The following is a 25,492-nucleotide window of genomic DNA, read 5'->3' as shown; positions in this document are numbered from 1 at the left end:
AATTTGTTAACTTTAGCTACCTTGGGGAAAGGTAATTGAAGGTGTAGGGGTGCAAGAAAATTTGCCTAATGTTTCTCTATATATTTTATAGCGTTTTTCTTCATAAAACAAGTATGTATATTTTTGTAATTTAAAAAATACAATAAAGGGAAAATGAGAGAATAATAAAAAGAACTATGAGTTTGCCTTTGGTTTATACTGTAGACAGTCTGGATAATATGCTCAAGTTAGTCTCAGTGCACTAATAAGCACTTGTGGTTATGAGAGTTAACTGAGGCGCCTTCAGCAACTCATTTGTTAAACAGTCAGTTCCTTCTGAACGAAACGCAAGTCATTATCTACCAAACAAGAAAAAAATCTGCAGATGTGCCTCCTATGCCAAGTTCAGAGGCTGTGTTATTATAATCGTTTATTCAGTTGGCAAATATCTTTGTAAGATTTAAACTAGGCAAACCAAACATTCCAAGGTCAAAGCAATAAAGGGAGTTGAAGTTAAAGCACCAGATGAGTGATCAGGGAAAATTCCTTCCAGAATAAAGGACGGACCACAGAAGACTTCCATTAGTGGGGAGATGCCTCACTGGTGATGGGCTGGATAGCAAGGGTCCCAGGGACGTGGTGGATTACACAAATGGGGTTTTGTCTATCCCAAGGATGGGGTGGTCTGCTTCTGCCTCATGTCCATGCCTCTCCACAGCTGTCCCTCATCTCGCCTCTTGCACACTCAGCCTTAAAACTAAGCAGCCCCATACCCATCCCATTCTAAACCTTGGGGTGTGGGGTTGAATATGAACTCACTGAGATTGTTAGTCTGGTTTACAAAGGCAGGCCCTAGCATTGCCCTCCGCGTTCCCTCGCATGGTGGATAATCTTTCTCTTCCCTTCCCACCCCACTGCTACTCCTACTGTGAATCCCTGTCTGTTTAATCCTCCTTGGGAAAGAAGCTCTGACTCTTGAGCCCCATCCTATGTAGCTCATAGCTCTCACTACACATTCACCATGGCTGTGCCTCACTCATCTGCTAGGGCTCCAAACCACTCTATCTTGGACCTTGTTTGCAGAGAGCAGATTAAAGGATGCTGCCCACCATTCTGTGCCTTGATGAACCTCTTTCGTTGGCTCCTCACAGATAGGTCAGCTTCACATAGAAGTTGCTGTTCTCTAGGAAAAGGTCTCAGGTCAAGCCTCAGACTCTCCCCACCAAGTTGCCTTACTAAGGCTATGCAGCCATTGCTTCAATGTCTTCTGATTTTGGTTTATAGTTCTACCTTCCAACAAAAAGGAAAGAAAACAGTAGTAGGTACCTATTGCTTTTGTCTGATCAGAACCTTTTCTTTCCTTCTGTTAACAGATTCTTCTCTCTGGCCACAGGGATGGGCAGATGATTCAAGCTGAACTAATCAGAGTACCTTACTCTCACTGCCCCTGGTGATAGGAAGGGGCATGTGTCCCCTACAAGCATCAACCAGTGTCTTTCTGAGTTAGAGAGAGAAGCTCTTTTCTCTGACAGTGTCTAGAGCAGTTGGCTGCCCCTCTGCTCAGAAGGGGAGAATAAGGGAGATCGAGAAGGGAGCAGAGCTAAGAGGTGAAGAGTCCATGGCTTAGTAATATCAGCAAGTGAAACCCTCCTCCTCACTTTTTTTTTTTTTTTTTTTTGCTTAAGTAGAGTCATGTTGGTTTTCTATCTTTAAAGCCAGAGTCCTAACTAAGGCAAAAGTTAATATTTATTGAATCTTCAATGTGCCAGGAATTGTACTAAATTCTTTAAACACATTATCTCATTTTAATTTATCTTCCACAACAATCTTATTATCCTCCCCATTTTATAGGTGAAGAGACTGAGGCTCAGAGGGGGCTAGCAACTTGCCTAATGTGGCACAGTTGTCAGGAGAGGAGCCTCAATTCAAACTCACTTCTATTAGACTCCAAAGCTCTGCCTTCTGCTTCACTAGTGGGCTTCCATAACAGTTGGTGCCTGAATGTGGGAAGACAACTTCTCTAGGGAAGACAATCAACTGGCCCCATTAAGAAATAGATTCCTGAAGGAATTCCTCAAGCAATACTGCTTAAGGATGGCAACCAATCCCTTTGGGGCAATTCTTCTCTTTGAAGACAACTCCTTTGTCTTCCTTAATTCCCACCCTTCTCCCTTCAAACTCTTCGCCTCTCTCCTTCTAGGAATTCTGGTCAAAAGTCAGACATTTCCTATTACCAGGATGGCCTTCTTCCCCTAAGATGATAATGAGAAGGAATCCTGATATTTGAGGGAGTACAAGTTGATACAAGGATCAGAAGTTAAATGCCGTTGTCTGCCACGCAAGGTGGGTTTTGCTTTAACTGGAAAGGTATGGAGAGCCACTGAAGATGGGAGCAGGGCGTGTTTAGATTTGTATTTTAATGTGAAGGGCAGACTGGAGATGATTTGTACTCAAGATCAAAAGCCAGTTATATACAGATGGCCTCAAGTTTGCAGATTGTGTTCTGAGCTAGAGTATCCAACAGCAGGGGAGAGTGGGGCTGAAATCCAGTCCACGATCCACTCACAAAGCCATTTTTTGGGGTGAGACACTATTGACTGAAGGAAGGGGTCTTGTCCTAATTTGCACAAAGGCACCTACGGGCTAGTTCCATCTTGACTGCTATACTCGGGGTAAGACACGATTGAGTATAAAACTAAGGCAGTGGCAGTGGGATTAGAGAGAAGGAGACACATTGACATTTGCCTTGTGAGTTTGAGGTGCTCGTAGGAAAACCAAAAGAGCGGTATGATATCCCTCAAAATATACCCTTATGTGTCTAGAAATTAATTAAAGGCCAGGTCTAAAAATATAATTAGGAAGTTTCTAATACAGACCAAAAGGATAGTTTGTGGGAAAGTGGACTGAGATTGAGTCTGTGCTGCAAAATGTAAAAGGCATAGAAATTCATTGTTATTTACTGAGCTGTACTAGGAGACAAGTATAGAGTTCAAGGAAAGAAATGATTAATGCTCAACAGAAGGTCCCTGCTGTATCAATTTGCCAAGCTTTTTGGCTCCACACATTAGCCCACCTAAATCTAAACCCATAACATAAACACAATGCAAAAGAAGTTGAACTTTCCTTTTGCCTCACAAATAGCCTCTTCTCATACACTCTGCTAAGCAGTCTGGATGGATATAAACAGCTGTTCTTTGCAAGAATGCTAGATATTCTTCACTGACAGATGGCAGCAATTCCCTACGGTACACACACACACACACACACACACACACACAAACCTTAGTAAGGTTGATAACACTAATATTCATCAATGAAGTTACTAAAATTTAAAGTCAGGAGAAAGGCTGGGAATTAAAAACATACTTAAGTTAGTGTTTCTTCTGGGCTCAACATCAGCAGATTTTATTCTGAAAGTTGCTATAAACAAAAATGCTTTCCATTTTATATTTCACTTTTAAAGAGTAAGAGAGAATTTGTCCAAGTCAGATCATTAAATGATTGTTCTATACACCTCAGATTCTCCTCTGTTCTTGTCATAGGAAGTAGAAGAACTTTAAATTCGTATCTTCTTGGGAAGCATAGCAGAGAAATCCATGGTGAAATGTGGCAGAAAGTTTGTTTGGTTTGTTTAAATCACCGTATTTGGAAAAATCTCTCATAAAAAATATCACTAGAAATTCTTATCGATCCCTCCAACTTCCAGCCAAAACAAATAACTAAATAGGTTTGGTTAGAGAGTTGTTGTGATAGGAAGTAAGGATATCCAGATTATACTCTTTACAAACCTCTATAAACCAGAAAACCAGTGGTTTCCAAAGCAGTAGACTTTTCTCCTACTCAATTTAAATGTAGAGAACTATCAAATCTGGATCTCAAGAAAACCCATGACACAATTTGGGGGCATCAACTGAAATTTCTTCTCTTCAAGAGACAGAGTAGTTGTATTCTTCATAAAAGCATATGATTTTAGAATTAAAATGACAGCAAAATTGAATGTTAGGTTTGAGATGGTCCTTAGAGCCATTTAGTTCAATCACCCACCCAATTATTAAATTTCTTATACCTCATTGTGCCAAGTGGTTATGAAACCTAGGATTGAACATTTCTACAGATGGGAAAGTTGTGACCACCTGAGATGCCTCATTCCATCCTTGCATAGCTCTATGGGAAAGTTTTTTCCCTATATGGAGACAAAATTGTCTCCTTGAACTTTGTCCTATTGGCTTTGAGTGTCCCAAATAGAATGTTGACAATAACAGTGAGTATTTGAGTGCTTAAAACATGGCAGGCATTGCTTAGAGCATATTACATGGATCTGTTTATTTATTTTTCAAAATAATCCTTTTGCACAGGTTAACATTGATGTTAATATCATTCCCAATCTACAGAGGTGGAAGACTGAGGCACAGAAGAGTTAAATAACTTTCCCAAGACTACATGCTTTAAAAGTGATGGATCTAGGATTTGGAGTCAGGCATACTGACTGACTCCAGAGTCCAAGTTGTATACTATAATAACCTAAAGATTGATTAGTCGAATCTTTGAAAGAATTTGAAGAGAGGCTTTGGGCTTCCCCCTGAAAATTCTAGTAGAAAAAGACAACTATTTCTTTTTTTGTGTGTGTGAGGAGATCAGCCCTGTGCTAACATCTGCCAATCCTCCTCTTTTTTTTTTTCTTTGCTGAGGAAGACTGGCCCTGGGCTAACATCTGTGCCCATCTTCCTCCACTTTATATGGGATGCCGCCACAGCATGGCTTGCCAAGCAGTGTGTCGGTGCGTGCCCAGGATCCAAACCGGCGAACCCCGGGCCGCTGCAGTGGAGCGTGCGCAGTTAACCACTTGCGCCACGGGGCTGGCCCCACAACTATTTCTTTTAACATCATCTACTAATGAGACATTTAAAATCTCTATTAACTCTAAATAAAGTATTGCTTTTTAAAGATATGTTTTTTGTGTGTGTGAGGAAGATCAGCCCTGAGCTAACATCCATGCCAATCCTTGTATCTCTCTCTCTTTTTTTTTTTTTTTTTGCTGAGGAAGACTGGCCCTGAGCTAACATCCATGCCCATCTTCCTCCACTTTATGTGGGACACCGCCACAGCATGGCCTGACAAGCAGTGCGTCAGTGTGCACCCGGGATCTGAACCCAGGCCGCCAGCAGCAGAGCACACACACTTAACCGCTATGCCACGGGGCTGGCCCTTAAAGATATGTTTTTAAACACATTTCTTACTAGAGGATGCAATTAAACCAAACCTACAAAATTTCATTAGAACTGAGAGCAACCTGCTTACAGAAACCTGCATTTTGGGCAGCAACAAAATAAAAGCACTCTTGTTCTCTGCCATGAGTAAGAAGGAACCTTATGGAACAGCTGATCCAAGGGTTCTCAATTTTGGATGAATATTTGAACACGTGAGAGTTCTTTTTGAAAAATGACTGCCATGCCTGCCCAGGCCCACCTCTCTCCTGAGATTCTGATCCAAAAGGCCAGGAGTAGACTCGAGCATCATTAGTGTTTCAAAGTTGCCTAAATGATTCCAATGTGCCATCAAGGTTGAGAACCATAGATCCAGTGACTAGTCAAAATCTGTCATGTTTCAGATTGCAAACCTGTAAAAGGTCACACGGGTGTTACAAGACAAAAGATAGAACTGAAACTCAGATCTCATGACTCAAAAATCCAGAATTGTTTCCAAGAGGCAATATTGCCAGCATCTTTTCTTTACACGTAGTTCTCTTTTTTAAAAAAAGCCAGCCCTTTACAGTGGGAAGGATGCACACGTGAGTGCACATACAGAAAAGCTAGCTTTAGGACTGACTTGGGTTGGAACTACACAGGACCTGCTGATCTGGAAAAGAAAAACCAGAGTAACAGGCCTGTCCCCGACACATTAGCACCCCCTTCTCAGCTTTCACTCTCTTATGGATTAAAATGTCCCAGGACATCCCAACTTTACTAATTCCATAAAAACATTCTATCATATCCTAAAGAATCATCTGCCCATGGATTTTTTTTTTATATGGGCAAGTGTGAGCATCATTTTTTAAAAAGTACCCTTGGGGTCAGCCCGGTGGCGCAAGCGGCTAAGTGCGTGTGCTCCACTGCAGCGGCCCGGGGTTCACAGGTTCGGATCCCGGGCGCGCACTGACGCACCGCTTGTCGAGCTATGCTGTGGCGGCGTCCCAAAAAAATTGGAGGAAGATGGGCATGGATGTTGGCCCAGGGCCAGTCTTCCTCAGCAAAAAAAGAGGAGGATTGGCAGATGTTAGCTCAGGGCCAATCTTCCTCACAAAAAAAAAAAAAAGTACCCTCAAGTAGTTCCAACATTAACTCAACTTCTTGTGGGATTTTACAGGCCAAGCTCCTCCTGTTTTTTTCCTTCCTTCAGATGCCTGCAGAGCTATCTTGGCAGTTCACGTACTTGCTTTTCATTTGATCAATTATATAGGACATTTCATAAATCCATCACTTTGGTTCTTTAAATTGTGTTAAAGATTTATATCGTTCCTTCTCACTCTTTTTCACCTCTTTTACCTGTTTATATTTTTTATTCATTCAATTATTTATCAAACAGATATTTAGTGAAGGCTCTCTGTATTCTTTGACCCTGATTTATTTTTCTTCAATGTACTTTTCAAAATCTGAAATCATATTGTACATTTAATTGTTTACTTTACTGTCTGTCTCCCCTGTCCCCAGCAGAATGTTAGGTCCATGACGAAAGGGACTTTGTCATGTTTACACTGTATCCCTGACACTTAAAGTAACAGCTGGCCCATGTTAGATGCTCAACAGATATTTACTGAATAAATAAACAAATGAGTAAGTGAATGAATGAATGAATAAAAAGATGGATGGATGGATGGATGGATGGATGGATGGATGGATGGATGGATGGATAAGTGAATACCACATGCCACACCCTGGGGATATAAAAAAAATGTGTTAAACTACTTGCCCTAAAGGAGTTTGCAATCCCAATGCAGCTAAGCATACAGGTGCTAAACTGTCTTGTGGAGGTATAAACAAAGAGCATTGGGAGCAGAGGGGAAGGAATCTAGAAGCCAGCCTGGAGAAGTCAGGGATGGCTCCTTCATGAAGCTGGTATTTGAGTTGAGATGTAAAGGACGAGGGGAACTTGCCCAGTGGCCAAGCAGGGCCCAACATTTACAATGGGAAGAACAGACAGCAAAGGGCAGGACTCTGAGCAGTGAGGAATCGACAGAAGTGGAGATTTCAGAATAAAATTCGGAACAGAGTACATCAATAAACAGATTGATCCTTAACAGCAACTTCATCTATTTTGTGACCAGTATACACCAAAACAGTAGAAAACATCCACTTGGGCTGAAATCAGATTTTCAACGTAAAGAACAGACCTCATGGGTCAGGGCTGACCAACATACAATGACTTTAGAGTTTACTCAACCTCTGTGTCCTTGGTTTCCTCATCTGTAAAATGAGGATAAAAAAGTAATTACTTCATTGAGTCATTGTTATGAATAAATGAATTAATATATATGAGGCACTAGCCATACAACAGAGTTAGTTCTGCTAGAATGTGGCACATGCATTGCTAAAAAATTTCTATGCAAAACCTCACAGTAAAAACCATGGAGGTTATTGGAAAAATAGGGATAGGAGCACAACCCTCAAAAACTTCATCAGTGACACATTTTGAAAAAGAAAAGAACCCAATAAAAATGGTAGCACAGTTTTATACACGCTAAGTGGTTTATAAATACTATTAGTACTTGACCTCCAAAAAGACCTAAAGTTTGCTTCTGGAAATGGGCATTGGAAGGGTTGTAGCGTGTGAGTTACTGTGAAGGGGTGGAAGGAGGGTTATCTGAAATCCGACAGAAGATTCTAACACCAGACATGGATGGGTATGGCTCATAACACACGCTGTGAACTGAGGTAGATGTGAAACCGGCAAACAGCCATTGATGATTAAGCAGCTAGTAACTATGGGGAATTGGAATTTGCCAGCTCAGAATACGTCTCTGCCTGAATGACATTTTGGCCCCCACCCCCACTAAATAACCAAAGGAGTCTGGGATGGGAGGCCTGCCCCCAGAACAGGCCATCACCATAGACATCCCCAGTGTCTGGGTGGGTCCGTGCTAAACCCATTCTTAGTTCTGGTTACCCATTATGAGAGACATTTACATTTGAAAAGAAAATCTCCATCTGTAAAGGTATCTTATTCCCTGTACCAGGAAGAAGGTGGGGGATGGCCACACCTAGAAATTTACCAGAACAGAAGATGAGGACTTAAATCTGCATGATAAACTTACCCATTGTTAACTGTGCTGTTTGGGCAATATGCTCTCTGACTCCCACTAGGTTCCTATAGATGACATCTCTCTGGAGCCTGGGTTACCATGGTAATGGATGTTTGAGCTATTTTTTTCAGGAACTGAACCCCTTGTCCACTTCAGGCCAGATTGAGACCACCAACCCATCAACCGGGCCCTTTTGACAGCAAGAAGTTGGAACTCCACCCTCAGGGCAGGCTAATGCTGCCATTCTGTGAACATGTGTCCTACGAAGAAGCATGAAGCCTGACTACGCTTGCGCAGGTCATCAATTACCTCATCTCTCCTCACCTCCAGTCATTTCAGACCACCTTGCCCCCTTCTCCATAAATATCCCTGAGTCCCTATTTTTGGGGAGGCGGATTTGAGACTTGTTCTCCCATTTTCCTCACTTGGCTGCCTTGTGATTAAACCCTCTCTCTGAAATCTCTGCATCTCGGTGATTGGCTTTCTGGGCAGCGGGCAAAAACGGACCTGGTGCGGTAACAGGTGGTAGACATCTGAGGGGTGTGTGTGCTTTTGTATACTCCTACAAGGCTCTGTTCAGTTAGAGGCTGTTTTCTGTGTTCACCTGGTGTTTCTCAAGGACACAATTATGCACAATCAAACACGAAATTTGCATTATGCTGAAATCGTTCCCTAATTTACCAATTGCTTTGGAATAAATTTACATTTTCAAAACCAGCATTACAACAGAAGTGACTATAAGTGTTCAATAAAGAATAGCTGTTACAAAAAATTTTAGAGCTCCCTAATATTATTTTAAGTATCAAGCAGCTGACAACATAAATTTCTTTAACAACTTGAGAAGACTCCTTGCCACCCCCCCACAGCCTTCCAACACAACACAAGAAGTTCCAGAACGAGTTGGTGCTTTGAATTTTTGCGTCCTTTTCTTATCACACAATGTCCCTTAATCCAAAATAATTGAGAAAACACCTTTGAACAATAGGCTAAATACAAAATACAACTTAATTTAAAAATAATGAAATCCCACCACGCCCAACTCCCCATGACTGCCAGCTTGCTACTTCGCTTATAACTTGAGCAGATACTATGGATCTGTAGGGCAAAAGGAGTTTTTAAGAAGAGAACTCAATTTTTAAGAACAGAAAGAAAAGACTTCTAAAATTACCGTTTTCTATATTGCATACATTAAAAAACTAAAACTCTCAACCAATAAAAAGTTTAATGCTAAGACATGAATTCCCAGACTCTAAAATTTGGGAGGAAACTGGCTCGAGGTGCACATAAGATCTAGCTATAGTATTTAAAAAAAAAATTGATCAGGTGGAATTTTAAGCAAATTTGTATTTATTTTTTTTAATAATTTTATTTATTTATTTACTTTTTTCCCCCAAATCCCCAGTAGATAGTTGTATGTCATAGCTGCACACCCTTCTAGTTGCTGTATGGGGGACGCGGCCTCAGCATGGCCGGAGAAGCGGGGCGTCGGTGCGCGCCCGGGATCGCCAGCAGTGGAGCGCGCGCACTGAACCGCTAAGCCACGGGGCGGCTGAAGCAAAACTGTATTTAAAGTCAATGTTTTCCCATCTTCATACAAAATATTGATAACCATAATTTTAGTGAGTGTTTACTTAAAGGAAAAAGTAATAAGGGACCCACCTAAGGCTTTAAGTCTTTGTTTTGCCCCTTCACTGAGGGGAAGGTGACCAAGGTGACTGTGCCGTCCTCTGAAGCCTTGCCTCTTGAACCAACACCAAGTCTTGCTAAGACGCAGATGCTGATTCAGCAGGTCTAGGGGAGGGTCCGAATACCTCACAAGCTTCCAGTTATCGTTGAATCTGCTGGCCGGGGGACCGCACTCTCAGGAGCAGTAACTTCCAGAGGTGTCTCCCTTCAACCTCCTACCCACCACCAGCTTTGGCTCCCACAGGAGTGAAGATAAATGAAAAATGTTTACAGTTAAGGAACCTCAGCTCTTTGCAGAGCCTTCTTGATGAAAGTCTGAAAATCTGCCAGTTGATGAGTGGTCTGGTAAGTGCATGTGTCAAAAGGAACTGCTTTTTCAAGATACAAAATTACATTTTGATTTAACTCACCCAACACATACAAGACAGTTGCCCTAATGGCTCTTCTCATCTGCGTGAAATGTATCCTTGATCACACGGGACGCATGGGAACTGTGAGCTTGGCATAAACGGGGCCCCGACGGTTCTCCACTTTGGATTAATAAAACCCCTGCAAGCTTTTTGCTTCGCTCGCCTACCAGATGGCGCTACTGCCCCATCCTTCCCGGAGGCTCAGGCGCCTTGCTCGTCATCCGAATGTTTGCACGCTGCCTCCACCATCCCAACAGCTGCATTCTCTCTGCCAACACATGCGTTTTTCAAAATCTCATTAGACATCTAATGTTTTTGGCCAAGCTTGTGTCCCGAGGGCACTGTGTCCTCCCTAGAGGACTCCCTAGAGTCTGGAAAAGGTACTAGGAGGAGGAAAAGCCGGGTTGTTAAAAAGTGGGACTCGGGACCAGCGTACAGCATGTGAACGTTTGTCATGGAAACAAAACCGATGTTTCACACTAAGTGTGAGAAGACCCTGGGGGTGTCTTGATGCTGTATATTTTTCCCCCAGTGACACTAAAACTGTGGTATTTGCAGCATTTCTCAGGCTGGATTAGCCAGTTCAGGCAAAGTGTGTAATCGGTATTAATCTCCCAGAACGTCACTGTTACCACCTATCAATCTGCATAAATCTACCACAAAACTTTAGGAAGAAATGCTATTCAGAGCAAATGATGCATCAAATTCAAACAGGCCATCAAGATTGCTAATGGATTTTAATAGCAGCTATTACAGCATAATAGTATTTTCCCAACAGCTGTTTGTTGATACAATTCTGCGTTTACAGGACCTTTATGTCCAATCCCAGGAGAGGGCTCGCCATTCATTTATAATCATTTGGTTCCTCCTACAAACAAATGCTACTTTATTTGCATTTGGCGACTGTGAATGGTCTGCAGATTTGACCCACTCCCACCTCATTCAACAAAGCCAGCAGCGAATATTACAAGCTAGATTAATTAGTTAATATTTAGATGTACTAACTACTGCCAGAATAAACATTGTCAACTGACAAACTCAAAGAGAAGCTTTTATTGATGGCTTGGCTACATTCTGAGCAATGTTAGTTGTTGAAAACTGCCTTTTACTCTTATGTAAATGAGTAATGGGCCTAAACTAAGATTAAAACAGAAATTTTTGAAACTAAAGGACCCATAATCCATTCTGAGGTTCTCTGCTGGAGATGATTAATATTAGAAAATGCCACTAAATCACTGCCAAAGTGAAGGACTCAATTGGTAATAATAATTGTGATAAGAATCAAGGTGGGGGAGAATTTATTAATGAAACCCAAAGCTTTGTTTCTTGTGGAATGGTCAAGAGATTACAGCATTGAAAGTAAATACTAGTTCACGAGTTCACAAAACACCACCTAAGGAATGCGTTTAAAATGTGGATTCCTGGCCCCTACCCAAGAGATTTGAGGCAGGGCCCAGGAATTCGCATTTTAACAAGCACTCCGGGGGATTCTGGTGCCAGTCATCCATGGACCACACTTTGAGAAAATCTGAGAAAAATGGCATTAGTTTATAAATATAATACACCCCAAAAGTCTTAGTGCAGTTTTAAGCTTTAATGACTTCAGAAGTACACGTTTTAAAAAGCACATAACACATCATTTGAAAGTTTTTTATTCCTTTTACACTTAGTTTTGTAAATTTGAAAAACATAATTTAATTTTAATTTTTAATTAAAATAATTTTTAAAAATTAAATAATTTTAATTGAAAATAATAATTAATTAGCAGTTAATGTTTGCTATCTTCAATCAGGAGATTAAAAGAAAATGTAAAGTTTCAAAATTACTCAAAACTTACAAAACTAAATAAGTGTAAAAGAAAGGAAAATAATTACACTGCCAAATGCAGTTCTTTGTATGGTTATAGTATTTATACTTCTGAAACTTTTAATGTGTAAAAGTGCAATAAGCCTCTTGGGGCAAACTGTATAGAACTTAGTGAAAGGCAGGCTTGATGAAACTAACTAGGACTGAACTCTCCATCTTGTCTGGCCACTGTTGGTTTGTTTTTAGAGGAATCTATACGTATAAATCTCAGTATTTGCAGTCTGGTGCTGGGGGCTCTCCTAGATTAGTGCTGCAGAGGAATCAAGTGGAAATTACAAGGGGAGGAAAAGATTGCTCTGGTGAGTCAGGGTATTTGGAAAGGATGCAGGCATCTTATACGCCGTAGAACTTTACGATCCACAAAAGTGCTTTCATCTACGTTATCTCATTTAACCCTCACCATGCTGAGGGGCAAGTGGCATTTCTCCCACTGTAGACATGAGAAGGCTGAGGCTCCAAGAAGTTTCTGCAGTCTGACCAGAAAAAAAAAAATCACAGATAACAAATGGCTGAGAACTCAAAGCCAAGGCTCTGACCCTCCTCTATGCTATGGTCACCCTTGACCAGGGGTCTAGTCTAGGCAATAAAGCCTGAGAGGGCACAGAGTGTTCAGGAAGGAGCGGATCAGGAGGTGGCGAATAGGAACAAAAACTGTAAGGCCTGCTACGCTCCAGTGCAAGGCACGGCTGGAGAAGAAGACTGCAGATTTGAAGAAACAGTCCTCTTTTAGCTTGAGGCCACTGAGCTGACCAGGCTCACCTCTTCATCTGGGTCTTCCTCCCTGGAGACAACCGTAAGACGTGTCATGGAAATAGTGCATTTGCAGCCTGCCTCTGTCACAGAGTTCTTGAGTGACTACGAACTCACCGCTGTATCTCTCTGACTTTCAGTTGCCCCCTTGGTACAATTAACATGATAATAATTACCTCTCAGAGTTGTTATGGATTTTAAATAAATTAATTAAAATAAGATGATGTACTTGGCAAAGAGCTTGTCACCTGAGTCTCATCTGGCCCCTTGGTGTACAAGTGGAGCTGACTTCCTCTTCCCTGGTTGGAGCCTGTTGATGTCACTGCAGCCTCAGCACCCGCACAGAGCAGGCACTGCACACACTTTTCTGAATGAGTGAATGGATATCCAGGACCAAACTCATACTCTCCCCATGACACACCAGCTACTTCCCTGGGACCCTTATTTCCATTATTGGTATCATTTCTCTTTCCTCATCATCTAGGGCAGAAACTTTGGAGTCACTCTTTACAGTACCTCCCATTACTCCCCCATATCAGTACCAAAGATTTTTCTTCTTTGTTTCACCATTGTTTCCCTTCTGACTTTGGTAATTCTAGGTGGTATGCTTATGACTTCTGTCCAAAACTATCAGAACAACATCATTGTTCTTCCTGCCATCTCTTTAACCTGCATGGTGCATCGAGATTAATCTTTCTAAATCTTTCCATGACTTTAGTCAGAAGTCCTCAAAAAGTAGCATGTAAGTGTCACAGAGTTCCACATCATGGCTATGTCCTACCTGTCCACCCTCATTTCCTATTATGTCCTGCAGCTCTACTTCCCCCAAGCTGAATACATTGGCTCCCTAAACACACCTCAGATTTACCACATTCGTGCCTAGCAAGGAACTTGTACATAGCAAGACTCAACAGAGATTTGCTGAATTTAGTCAAACCAAATGGACTAGAATTGCCTGAATCCTTATGCTCAAAAACAAATAAGTTTAGCACTGCCCCATACCTCGCTCACTCCTTCCACCATCCGCCCTATCTTCTGTAAGACACTCTCCTTCTCTTTTCTCAAGAGAGAAAATATATAAACTGCTCCAGGGTAGACCATATCATCGAGAACGAGGATATGAGTCTGTGAGGAATAGTAGCTTGTATTTGTGTAGGTCACACACTTCTCATTTGATAAAGTGGTATTTGTATTAAAACATTGCAAAAATTAGTCATCTCAAGTCTACGTTTGGAGTCTTTAACCCCTAAATGAACCAAAGACTCATTCTATTGAACTTGTGGGAACTCTTATTTTGTAGACCTGAGCTGGATATAATTTTATCCTTGGGCATCAAAGACCAGGGTCAAATGATTGGTTTTCTCTTTTGCTGGGAGGTTTTTTTTGTTATGTTTTATATTTTAGACATTTTATTTTTGGTCACTAGGTGGCTCTGAATTTCCATTGGAAAATAAAAGTCTTTAGAAAACATTGACAGAAATATACAATTTTCACCAAATAATTAAAAAATACTTCTTTCAATAATTTTTGTCTTGAGAACATTGACCAAAGTTAAAAAAAAAGTATAAACTCCAAATAGCAATATATTTATCCATCTATCCTATCTAGCTTTTGGAATACATTATTCACAGCTTTATATGAAATAATAGCTACTGTATTGGTTATAGATGCAATTTAAAAATGACTCCTAAATTATGATCCAAATAACGTTACTTTGGAGCTATAACATATTATCTATCATGTGTGGTCAAACAATTGGGTCTATCATATTTAAAAGAAGACTTCAAAATATTGTTATAGGACCGGCCCCGTGGCTTAGGCGGTTAAGTGCGCATGCTCTGCTACTGGTGGCCCGGGTTTGGATCCTGGGCACGCACCTACACACTGCTTCTCCAGCCATGCTGAGGCTGCGTCCCACATACAGCAACTAGAAGGATGTGCAACTATGACATACAACTATCTACTGGGGTTTTGGGGAAAAAAAAGGAGGAGGATTGGCAATAGATGTTAGCTCAGAGCCGGTCTTCCTCAGCAAAAAAAAGAGGAGGATTAGCATGGATGTTAGCTCAGCGCTGATCTTCCTCTCAAAAAAAAAAAAAATTATATATATATATATATATATATATATATATATATATATATATATGGTTATATAACTTTAGTTGCATTAACAGCCCCCGGAAGATCTGGAATAAATTCCGAAATCATTTTTATACTTTAAACAAAAAGAAGTTTTGGAACAAGAATCTTTTAGCCAATTTGGAAGTCATCATACTGGTGGTGTTGTGAAGTGATTTATTGCCCTAAGTTCTACTTTACTTATAAAAAGTGCTGCATTTGAGTCCTGTAAGGGTTTAAAGTGTTTCCAAATCTTTAATGACAATACTCTCTATCATCTCATTGAAAGGTGTGATAATATATGAAAAAGTCATCCTGACCTATTAATAAAGAAGATGAGGGTGGTGGGTGAAGAAATGTGGGGAGAGAGAGTGACTATGATCAGGAATAATCTAGATGTTGTCTGCTTGGCTTGAGCTTTCTGGAAGAGGCCCACCTTTAAAATTTACTTTTTAATACCAGTTTGCCTAGTTGTTCTGCATCAGTCTGCCAAATCCACAAATATTCATTTCATCTCTTAACAAACTCAGAGAGAGGTTGTGAGATGCTCGTCGTAATTTTACTCCTGTCTTCTAGCCCACCCCTTTCCAAACTCTCCAAGTTCTCTCCATTTCTTTTATGTGTTCAAATTGCCGGCCATACAGAATGACTGGTGTGCATCCTTCAGTCCTGACTCTTGTATGTAGGTGTAGGTACATACCAACTGAAGGCAACATCAGACTGAGCTGCAGAGCAAGGCCCTTCGCCACGAGCTCATGTTAACATGAGAGAAGCCTAAAGGGATACACTTATTTTCCAGCAACTTGGCAATCTTGTTCCAGAAAACTACATAAGGTGCTTTTAGTTGCATTCAAGACAATCCCAGACAGGGCAATCTTCAAATGAGAGCAGCATACGTTGGACATTCACTTTCTGACATGCTATTTTCTTTTAAACTGAAAAAGTGGCTTCCATACCTCCCCACTGTATCTTCTGCTCCAGCCCCAATGAATGCTTGCCTCCTCTGAAACACCTCTGCTGTCGCATATCTTTGTTCCTTCCACACCAATATCCCCTTCCTTCTCCACCTGACAAACTACTCTTCCTTCAAGGCTTATCTCAAACTGTATGAAGACTGAAGTCCTCTTGTCAGGGGTGGTATTATAGTGTAAGGATAAAGCGCCCAGGTGCTAGAGTTAGGGCTACCTGGGTTTGAAGCCCAGTTACGTCACTTCCTGATTATGAGATCTTGAGCAAGTTAATTTCAGTTTCCTCATCCATCAAACAGGATAATAAACTGGCCTCATAGAGATACGTGAGGTTTAAACAAGTTACCTGAATAGGACTTAGTACCGTGCCTGTTGTACTGGGGGCCATGTAGGTGTTGGTAAGTATGTAGGAAGTGCAGTAAGCTAAGTGAGCTATAAGTTAAGTGTCAGCTGTTCATCTGGGAGTGCTCACCCCAAGTCTGAATTAGATGTGGCTCCTCTCTACTCTCTCCCAGAGAAAACGCAATCATAACACTTAGCATATCAACCAGAAGCTGACAGGTTACTTGCCCAGTTCCTCCCACGGACTGTGATGGGTCAAAAACAAGAAGAGCTGAAAGTTTCAGGGGATACCATATGTTCACTGCCCAGGCAAAGCCTATCTAGGAAGATTCATGCCAGCATGGAGGGGATGGTCGTGTGCTTTGTGGGGAGTATAGATTACTAATGGTCACTGAAGGAAAAGGACAAATCTCTCTTTCCTTATGGATTCTTCCCTTTTTATCTTTAAGGCCACTCAATTCTCCTTTATTTAAAATAAAACATGTATTATTAGATTCTGCATCTGAACCAATGAACATTCTGTTTCTCTCTGCCAAATTAAGCTTCTTGGACAATTGGATCATATTCTCAATGTGTCTTCACACCCATTTCTTCTGGGAATCCTGCTTTCATTCACATGGTTTGGTCCCTACACACCTTTCTCATTTCATCTTGTACTACTTCCTCCCACTCTCTGAGGTCCAATCACACTGGCCTTCTTTTTCTTGAATATGTCAATCTTGTTCCTGCTTTTGGGCCCTTGGATTTGCCACTTTTTAGATTAAAGTGTTCTGCTCCTAGCTTTTCTTATGTCTGGCTTCTTCTTGTCATACAGGGAGTTCAAACATCACTTCCTCTGTGAGTACTATCTAATCTAATCTGAAGTATTATACTCCAGCCCCACCCTACTACTGTCACTCTCAGTTCATACATGTACACACACACAGTCTATCCTTACTCAAAATTACCTTATTTTCCTTATTTATTGTTTATTGAATACCTCCACCATCACCACCACACCTGCCCCCCAAGAAGAAGGTAAGCTCTGTGAAGTTATGGACCTCACCTGTCTTATTCTCTGCTGTACTCCCCAGTATCTAGAATGGTGTCTCACACATACCTAGTGATGGATAAGACTACAGTCTCCTATGACCTACTCAAATAGAATGGTTTTTTTTTCTTGTTGTCTACTTCCCAGTTGCCGTTGACCCCACGGATTACCTGTTTTTAAAAAAATATTTTCCAGAACCTTAGCTTCTATGACAGCATGACAACCCTGTCATTACTCTTTCCCTGCTTCCTTTGCTGACTGCTATTCTTCCTCCTCTCCTAATACGGGGAAACTTAAAGACTCATCGGCTTTCTCTATATGTATTACACAGTCTCTCACGAGTCTTTAAATGACTCCAGCCTGCCCGGCACAACTCTACCAGTGGTATAAAAACCCAGCTAATGGAAGTAGACATTGGCTTCTGTATTCATTCAGACCACTGTCCCATTTACCTCTCAGCCCCACTGTTTGCTACTCTCATCTTCCCTGGCTTCCCAATATCCTTGGTTCCTCGCTTAAGCTCCTGAAAGAGGAAGAGGGGCTGGAGGTAACGATGAATTGTACACTCACATTTCTCTGAACCTCTGCATTCTTTATTCCATGATTTGGAAATTGCTCCCCAGCTACATGCAACACAGTGGCAGGTTAGAGGTGGTCCCATCTCATTCTAGTCCCACCAGCCCCACCCTGGCCAGCCCAGCGCTGCTGCCTGCGGAGAAGGATCACACAGGGATGGTTCTCTTCCGCAGAAAGCTGTTCACACTCTGGACTTGAACTAGCACCTCAGTGTTAATGGCTCCCAAGTCTCTATCTCCAGCCAGCCATGTCTCATTTACTCTCAGGTCTCTTATCTTTGGCTTGTAGAGAAAATTGAAGTTGTCATCTCATAAAAGACTCACTTCAGGAAAAAAATCTGTACTCACCTCACTCTACTCTGATCACTTTCTTTGAATTTCTTATCACCTACATAATTTGGGTCTCCCCATGATTTAATGATAGATCATTGGATGTTTGTGTGGTGTGAGACTGCAAGGATTTTATGCTACATTCTTTTTTTAAAAAAGAACTTGTAACTCTTTACTTTGCATAATTCCTAGTACCAAAAACATTTTACTTTATCAAAAATTTTAATTATAGGAATAATACATGCTTGTTTTAACAAGTGAAATCCTCCAGAGCTGTTAAATATGACTTATTTATTCAACGTTCAATAAAGATTCATTGAAGTCCTACTACGTGCCAGGCACCCTTCTAGGAGTGAGAGCTACAGAAATGAACAAAGTCTCTGCTCAAGTGGACTCATATGCTGGCCAGGAGACAAACAAAAGCCATAACAAGGTCACATGAGAAGAAGCGCAATGAAGAAAACAAAGATGGTGTCAAGGGGTGAAGGACTGCCTGGTGTCAGTGTGGGAATGGTTATTTTAAATAGAGTGTTTAAGGATGGTGTTCAGGTAACATTGAACAGAGTCCTGAATGGCTGTAAAATGTATACATCAAAACAGTTTGTGGTAAATCACATTATTTTTAAAATTTGCTAAATGTTCATTCAGCAAATTGATTTTCAGAAAATTCAGTGCGAACCAGAAAACAGGAAAGCCAAACCTAAATGTTATTCTGGCTGAAGAGGAGACCTGAGAATCTGCTAATGCATTCTGCGTTTATTTCCCATCATTTCCCAAGGGGAGAAGCCACCATAGTCCTGTACTGCCCACGAAGACCACAGACCACTCAGCTGTGTGTTACAGACCATGTGCTGAGGGAGGAAGGAAAAGCCACTCGGGCTTTACTTGATGAAAAGGCAGCGCGGATGCTCACTTCGTGATAGGAAAACACAAACAGCATGCAACTCAGTGGGTTCATTAAGATGCTTCAACTATACCGATGCCAAATACAAAGCAACATTGCAGCAAATCTGCCACACAAGAAGTCAGAGAACAGAGTACTTGGTGTAACACGAACTGCCTTTAACCCACGAATCCTTGAACTCCACTCCCAGCTTTCACCCAGGGAGTCAACTGGGAAAGGCCTCCCTTCTGCTCCCTGGCTGCTGAAGGAAGAGGTTTCTGTTTGTTGTTTGTTGTTTTTCCCCTATCCTGGCACCAAAATGCAACGCTTCTCCTCAAGCAGATGCCAGTGCCCACTACAGACAGAAGTGACATGGCTTCTTAGCTGCTGGTAGGGAAAGGCTCACTGAGAGATGGACTCTTCAGCTCAATATTCACAATCATTTTGTCGAAAATATTTATTTAAATTATTAAAATAATTACAATGTCATTTTGAGCCTCTGCAACCACAGCAACACATGGGTTGAGCCTATCCAATCACTTATTATAGTTCATACATAGTCTTGAAACTCTGGGAACTATGTCGCCAAGTTCTAACAAACTCTTAAAGGAAAAGGAAGACAGCCTCCGTGACTTTGCAAAAATCTTCTTCCCTCGGGAAGGCTAACTGCAACTTTTGATGATGTAAGTTATTGATAGGCAGTCACACACGGATTTCAAAAACTAAGTGGCTTTAACGAAAGGTGGGAAGCACAACAAAGTCATTTTTTGCTCCTTTCTGTTACCTGGAAAAGTTCATATTTGCTCCAAAACCTTCCCATCTGGGAAAAGGAACAATTTATATTAAGAAACAAAAATCTAATCAAATAAACAATATAATTTCTATTTTTTTCTTCCAATTTTTAAATTTTTTATTTATTTTATTGAGGTCACGTTGTTTATAACACTATATAAATTTCAGATGTACATGATTATATTTGGGGTTCTGTATACACTGCATCATTTTCACCACCAAAGGTCTGGTTTCCATCCATCACTGTACAAATGTGCCCCTGTATCTCTTTCGCCCTCCCCCATCTGCTTCTCCTCTGGTAATACTAATCTGTTCTCCGTATCTATGTGTTTGTTTGCTTGTTTATCTTCCACATATGAGTGAAATCATGAAGTAATTGTCTTTCTCCCTCTGACTTATTTTGCTTCTTAAATTGGAATTTATTATCTGAGATCCTACCACCTCCCCCTAGTTTCTGTTACTTTAAGCACATATTTATTCTCAAGTTAATTTTACCGTACCAAAGTGATCTTTTGTTGTCACTGTTAGAATTAGTCCAGCTCAAGAAAAGCTTTGAATTAATACGTGCTGATTGAGACGGAATGAAATAAAGAGCTCATGGTACCCCTAAACCTTGTCCATTGAAGAACTAGAGATCTTTGTAAACCCTGGGAGGATACCAGAATGAAAAACTGGAAGAAAAGTTGACCTCTGTTGGACAATCTATTCTTTATTCATGTTATTTGGCTTTCTAGTTGTCATACACTCACCCTGCAGTAACATCCCATACAAACTAACACATCTTCTATAAATATGGGCAATAATAATGTCAGAATCGTTTCTTACCGGTTCCTATGTTACAACTGGTTGGTAAAGGGAATTTAACAACAAAGAAACTTACTTAGGAGACCCCATGTGTTAATTAATTTTGGTAAAAATAACCCCGCAAAAAGAATGTGGAAAGTAATTGATGGAAAAAAGCAAGTAGAGAAATGGGAATTATAAAGAGAAGGGGCAAGTGAAAACTGGAGGAAATGGCTGTTCAGAAGACAGCAGATCTATTTTAAGTCTGCAGGGCTAGGAAAGGATAAATATTTTTAAACTTAATTGGATTGTTTCAAATAACAACTAGATTATTTACTTGAAAACTTAGGCAGAGTAGAGGGAAAAGAACAGGCTCACTTTCCTAAACCAGAGTGAAACTAAGATTTAAATAAAAAGTTAACAATGGAGGGACCAGGTGGGATCTAGAGGCTTTGAGTAACGAAGAGGGTGCAGATTTGAGGGACAGAAGAACATGAGTTCAAATTCTGTTACCAGCTGCAAATGACTTTTTGTCCCTGAGGCTCAATTTCCTCATCTGTAAAGTGGGAACACAAATGTCTACTCCACAGAGAGGTTGTAAGAAACAGAGAGAACTTATGTCAAGTTCTTGGCACACTGTGATCACTCAGCAAATTATAGAAGCAACACTTCAGTCCCAAAGAGAAAGAAAAAGTCTCTCTGTCATTTGCCAAACTGAGCTAAGTAGGATTAGATGGAAAATCAAGTTTACATGGGGGAAAAATGGCCTTGTTCGCTAAACCCCTGTGTGAAAGACTGCAGGACAAAAAAGTAAAGTCTTATGATGTTGGGGCTGGAGATGAGACATCCAGCTAGAATGCCTCTCTTCACAACGACAAAGAGGAACAAGGCCATTAGAGGACCATTTTATACTTCATCATTTTTAAAAGCATTTTCTTCCTCTACCCATATTTCAGGTATGCAAGGACAATTATCTGTTCACATTTGCCCTAGAACTCCTGAAGTTTTCTTGGGTATAAACTTGGTTTTATATCATCCCATTTCAGCCAAATCCTCCTAGGTCTCTGGAAAATGCACAGCGACTGCTCATCTGGTCTTCAGGCCCATGACCCAAGTACATATCTGACACATATTCTCTCCCTCTGGGCTCAGCCCAACACCAGGTCCTACCACTTCTATTGTAACTATCGCTACTCCTATTATCTCCATTCCTAAGGAACATTCCTAGTTCTACATTCTCTTACTTCCTTTCAAAACATTCAAATCAGTTTTCCAGGTACCAGGTTTTGGAAGAGATAGAAATAAAAACACTGACCTTACTTTTATTTATTTATTTATTTTTTTTGAGGAAGATCAGCCCTGAGCTAACATCCATGCTAATCCTCCTCTTTTTGCTGAGGAAGACTGGCTCTGAGCTAACATCTATTGCCAATCCTCCTCCTCCTTTTTTTTTTTTCCCCCCCAAAGCCCCAGCAGACAGTTGTATGTCACAGTTGCACATCCTTCTAGTTGCTGTATGTGGGACGTGGCCTCAGCATGGCCAGAGAAGCGGTGCGTCAGTGCACGCCCGGGATCCGAACCCAGGCCGCCAGTAGCGGAGCGCGCACACTTAACCACTAAGCCACGGGGCCAGCCCCTGACTTTACTTTTAAACATCCCTTATTCATAACTATGAAAAATAATTTCCAGTTTCCCAGAGTAATCAACTCATGAGAAGAAAAATTAATAATTCAGCAAATACAAATGACATTGATTCAGTGAAACACGTAGGGCTGTTTTACAAGGAGCCCAATGGTGTGAATAATCAGAATGGATTCATAAGCACTCCTTTCAAACTTTCAGAAGCTTAGTCCTGATTACCGGCCAACATTACTAGGATCTTTGTTTTTCTGGTCACTGTTCCTTCTGATTTTTTTTTTAAGTGATGGACTGAGGACCCCTGAAAAATCAACAAGCTATGGTGATTGAATATAATTCCCTGTCATAATCAAATACAACTTACAGTTATCGGTATATAAAATTATAACACTATGGGGCCGGCTCGGTGGCGTCGTGGTTAAGTGCGCGTGCTCCACTGCAGCGGCCCGGGGTCCAGAACCTGGGTGTGCACTGATGCACCGCTTGTCAAGCCATGCTGTGGTGGCATCCCATATAAAAAAGAGTAGAGGAAGATGGGCACGGATGTTAGCCCAGGGCCAGTCTTCCTCAGCAAAAAGAGGAGAATTGGCATGGATGTTAGCTCAGGGCTGACGTTCCTCACAAAAAAAAAAAAGAAAAGAAAAAAATTATAACACTATCACATGGGAGTTAGCAACAAGTGTCAAGGAGTCTGAAAAAGTGATACTAATTTTAACCAGCAAATCAAATTTTTATTTTTCCTCTACTCCTCACAAATATCTATAATTTCCATATAGTTCATAGATTTTTTTTCCCCTCATATCTTGTTAATCAATGATTGACAGCATTCTAAAGATGAAAAGACTTTAGTGACACACTGGATTACTTCTCAGCTAACACTGGAATATATTACCCAGCACATCTATAAGATCAATGGCCATCTATCCTGTCTTTGAATGTCCCCAGTAATAGAGACCTCACTTTCTTACAAGAGAACCAACATAATTCATTATATTGCTAGACAGTTCCAGTGGTGTAAAAGGACTTCCAAAAACTGAGTCCAAACCTTTATTCTGAGACGTTGTACATTGTCGGGTCTAGTTTTGTCTCCTGGAGAAACCCTTCCCATTACTATGAAGCAGTTTTTTGTTTGTTTAAAGAATTATCACCGGCCGCCCCGTGGCTTAGCGGTCAAGTGCGCGCGCTCCGCTACTGGCCGCCCCGGTTCGGATCCCGGGCATGCACCGACGCACCGCTTGTCCGGCCATGCTGAGGCGGCATCCCACATACAGCAACTAGAAGGATGTGCAACTATGACATACAACTATCTACTGGGGCTTTGGGGAGAAAAAGGGAAAAAAAAGAAGGGGGATTGGCAATAGATGTCAGCTCAGAGCTGGTCTTCCTCAGCAAAAAGAGGAGGATCGGCATGGATGTTCGCTCAGGGCTGATCCTCCTCACACACACACACACACACACACAAAAAAAAAGAATTATCAAGCCTTCCCCTTGAATTCCCTTTCTCACTGTCATCACACATACAGAAAAAGGGCCTGGGTCTTCCTTCCACTCAGCTGAGATTCCTGGCACTTCTTGACTATTCCTCTTGGGTTGGGTTCCCACATCTGCTGCTGCACTGCCATCCAGCTAGCTTCCTGTAGGGCCCTTCCCTTTCTTCCCTGCCTCATGGCACTTGAGGGTGTATAGTGCTGAGAAGTGAGCGTGGAGGGGAGAGAAGTGGGAGGCGGGCAGAGAACAACCAGGGAGAAATGCGATGACCCCAGGCATCTGGGACAACCAGGGAGAAAGGGTTAGGGAAAGTATTCAGGGATCCCCCAGTGAAGTGGGAGAGGGTGTCAACCACAGTTTTAGTAGAGAGGCTTTTTCACACTACCCTGCTCGGAGTGGGGGAAACGGAGAGTCTATGAGGGAGAGTGTGATAAGTACGGGAATGCAGGAAAGCAAAAACATGTAGAGGGCCATCAAAGCAGGCAAGAGCGTTTGCCAGCCCATCCACTTGAGTCTGGCACACTGGGCACGGTGAAAGGGGGTCCGCAGTGCAGAGCTCGGAGCCCGGCACACGGAAGGCACTCAGCAGAGTTTGCTGACTGACTAAAGAAATGAATTTCAGGCACAAGATCTCCTTCACATCTTCCCAAATTTATTCATTTCTTCAGTTCAATAAATACTTGTTGAGCCCCTTCTCTGTGCATGGCATTCTTTTAGATATTGGGGACGCAGCAGTGAAGAAAACAGACAAAACTCCCTGCCCTAGTGAAACTTACACTTCAATGTTTGGGAGACACAATATGTAATTAAGCAAGTAAGTATGTCATATGTCAGCTGTGATGGGGCAGTGCAGACAAAGAATTATCAAGGTAATTGATGGATTATAATGTATAGATTGATAGATTATAGATTATCAAAATCTATTAGGGAGATAGAGAATATCAGGAGGAAGGGGAATATTATTTTATAAAAAGTGGACAGGGAAGCACTCACTGTTTAGATAACATTTGAGCAGAGAACTGAAGTAAGTTCAGAGAGCTAACTATGTAGATACCTGGGGGAATAATGTCCCACTCAAAGGGGAACAGCAGGTGCAAAGTCCCTGAGGCAAAAGTATGCTTGTCATGTTCCAGGAACAGCAAAGAAGTCAGCGTGTCCATAATAGGGTGAGGGCAGGGTTGGGAGGAAGTCATAGTAGATGAGGTTAGAGATGACTAGATCACATATCTTGTATATGGGGGTTCCAACCCCAGCTGCACATCAGAATCACCCTAAAAAGCTTGTTAAAGACACCAATGACTAGTCCCCTGTCTAGACCAATTAAATCGGAATCTCTGGAGATAGGCTTGGGACTATAATGTTTCAACTTTCACAGATGAGTCAAGGCTGAGGACCACTGCTGTAGGCCATTGGTGTTTTTGAACAGAGGACTGACTGGATCCAACCTCTTCAAGAGACAGCCATAAGGCAGAAATGCAGCCTTGCACCCCACAAAAAGACATGGGACAACAAATTCAACAAATTAACTCATCGGCATGGATGATTTTCTCTCAAAGTC

The 25,492-nt window shown here is 41.4% G+C and overlaps 1 protein-coding gene across 13 annotated transcripts in view; it reads right to left on the bottom strand.

Annotated features, from left to right (window-relative positions):
- The window catches only part of PRUNE2 (prune homolog 2 with BCH domain), a 346,173-nt gene that overhangs the window by 106,286 nt on the left and 214,395 nt on the right, over positions 1-25,492 (bottom strand). The gene's annotated exons all lie outside the window — the stretch shown is intronic.

Source organism: Ceratotherium simum, chromosome 20, assembly GCF_057802395.1.
Source record: "Ceratotherium simum simum isolate JZ-2026a chromosome 20, ASM5780239v1, whole genome shotgun sequence".
In the NCBI taxonomy this organism is placed as follows: domain Eukaryota; kingdom Metazoa; phylum Chordata; class Mammalia; order Perissodactyla; family Rhinocerotidae; genus Ceratotherium; species Ceratotherium simum.
This window is presented reverse-complemented; position numbering and strand designations above follow the sequence as displayed.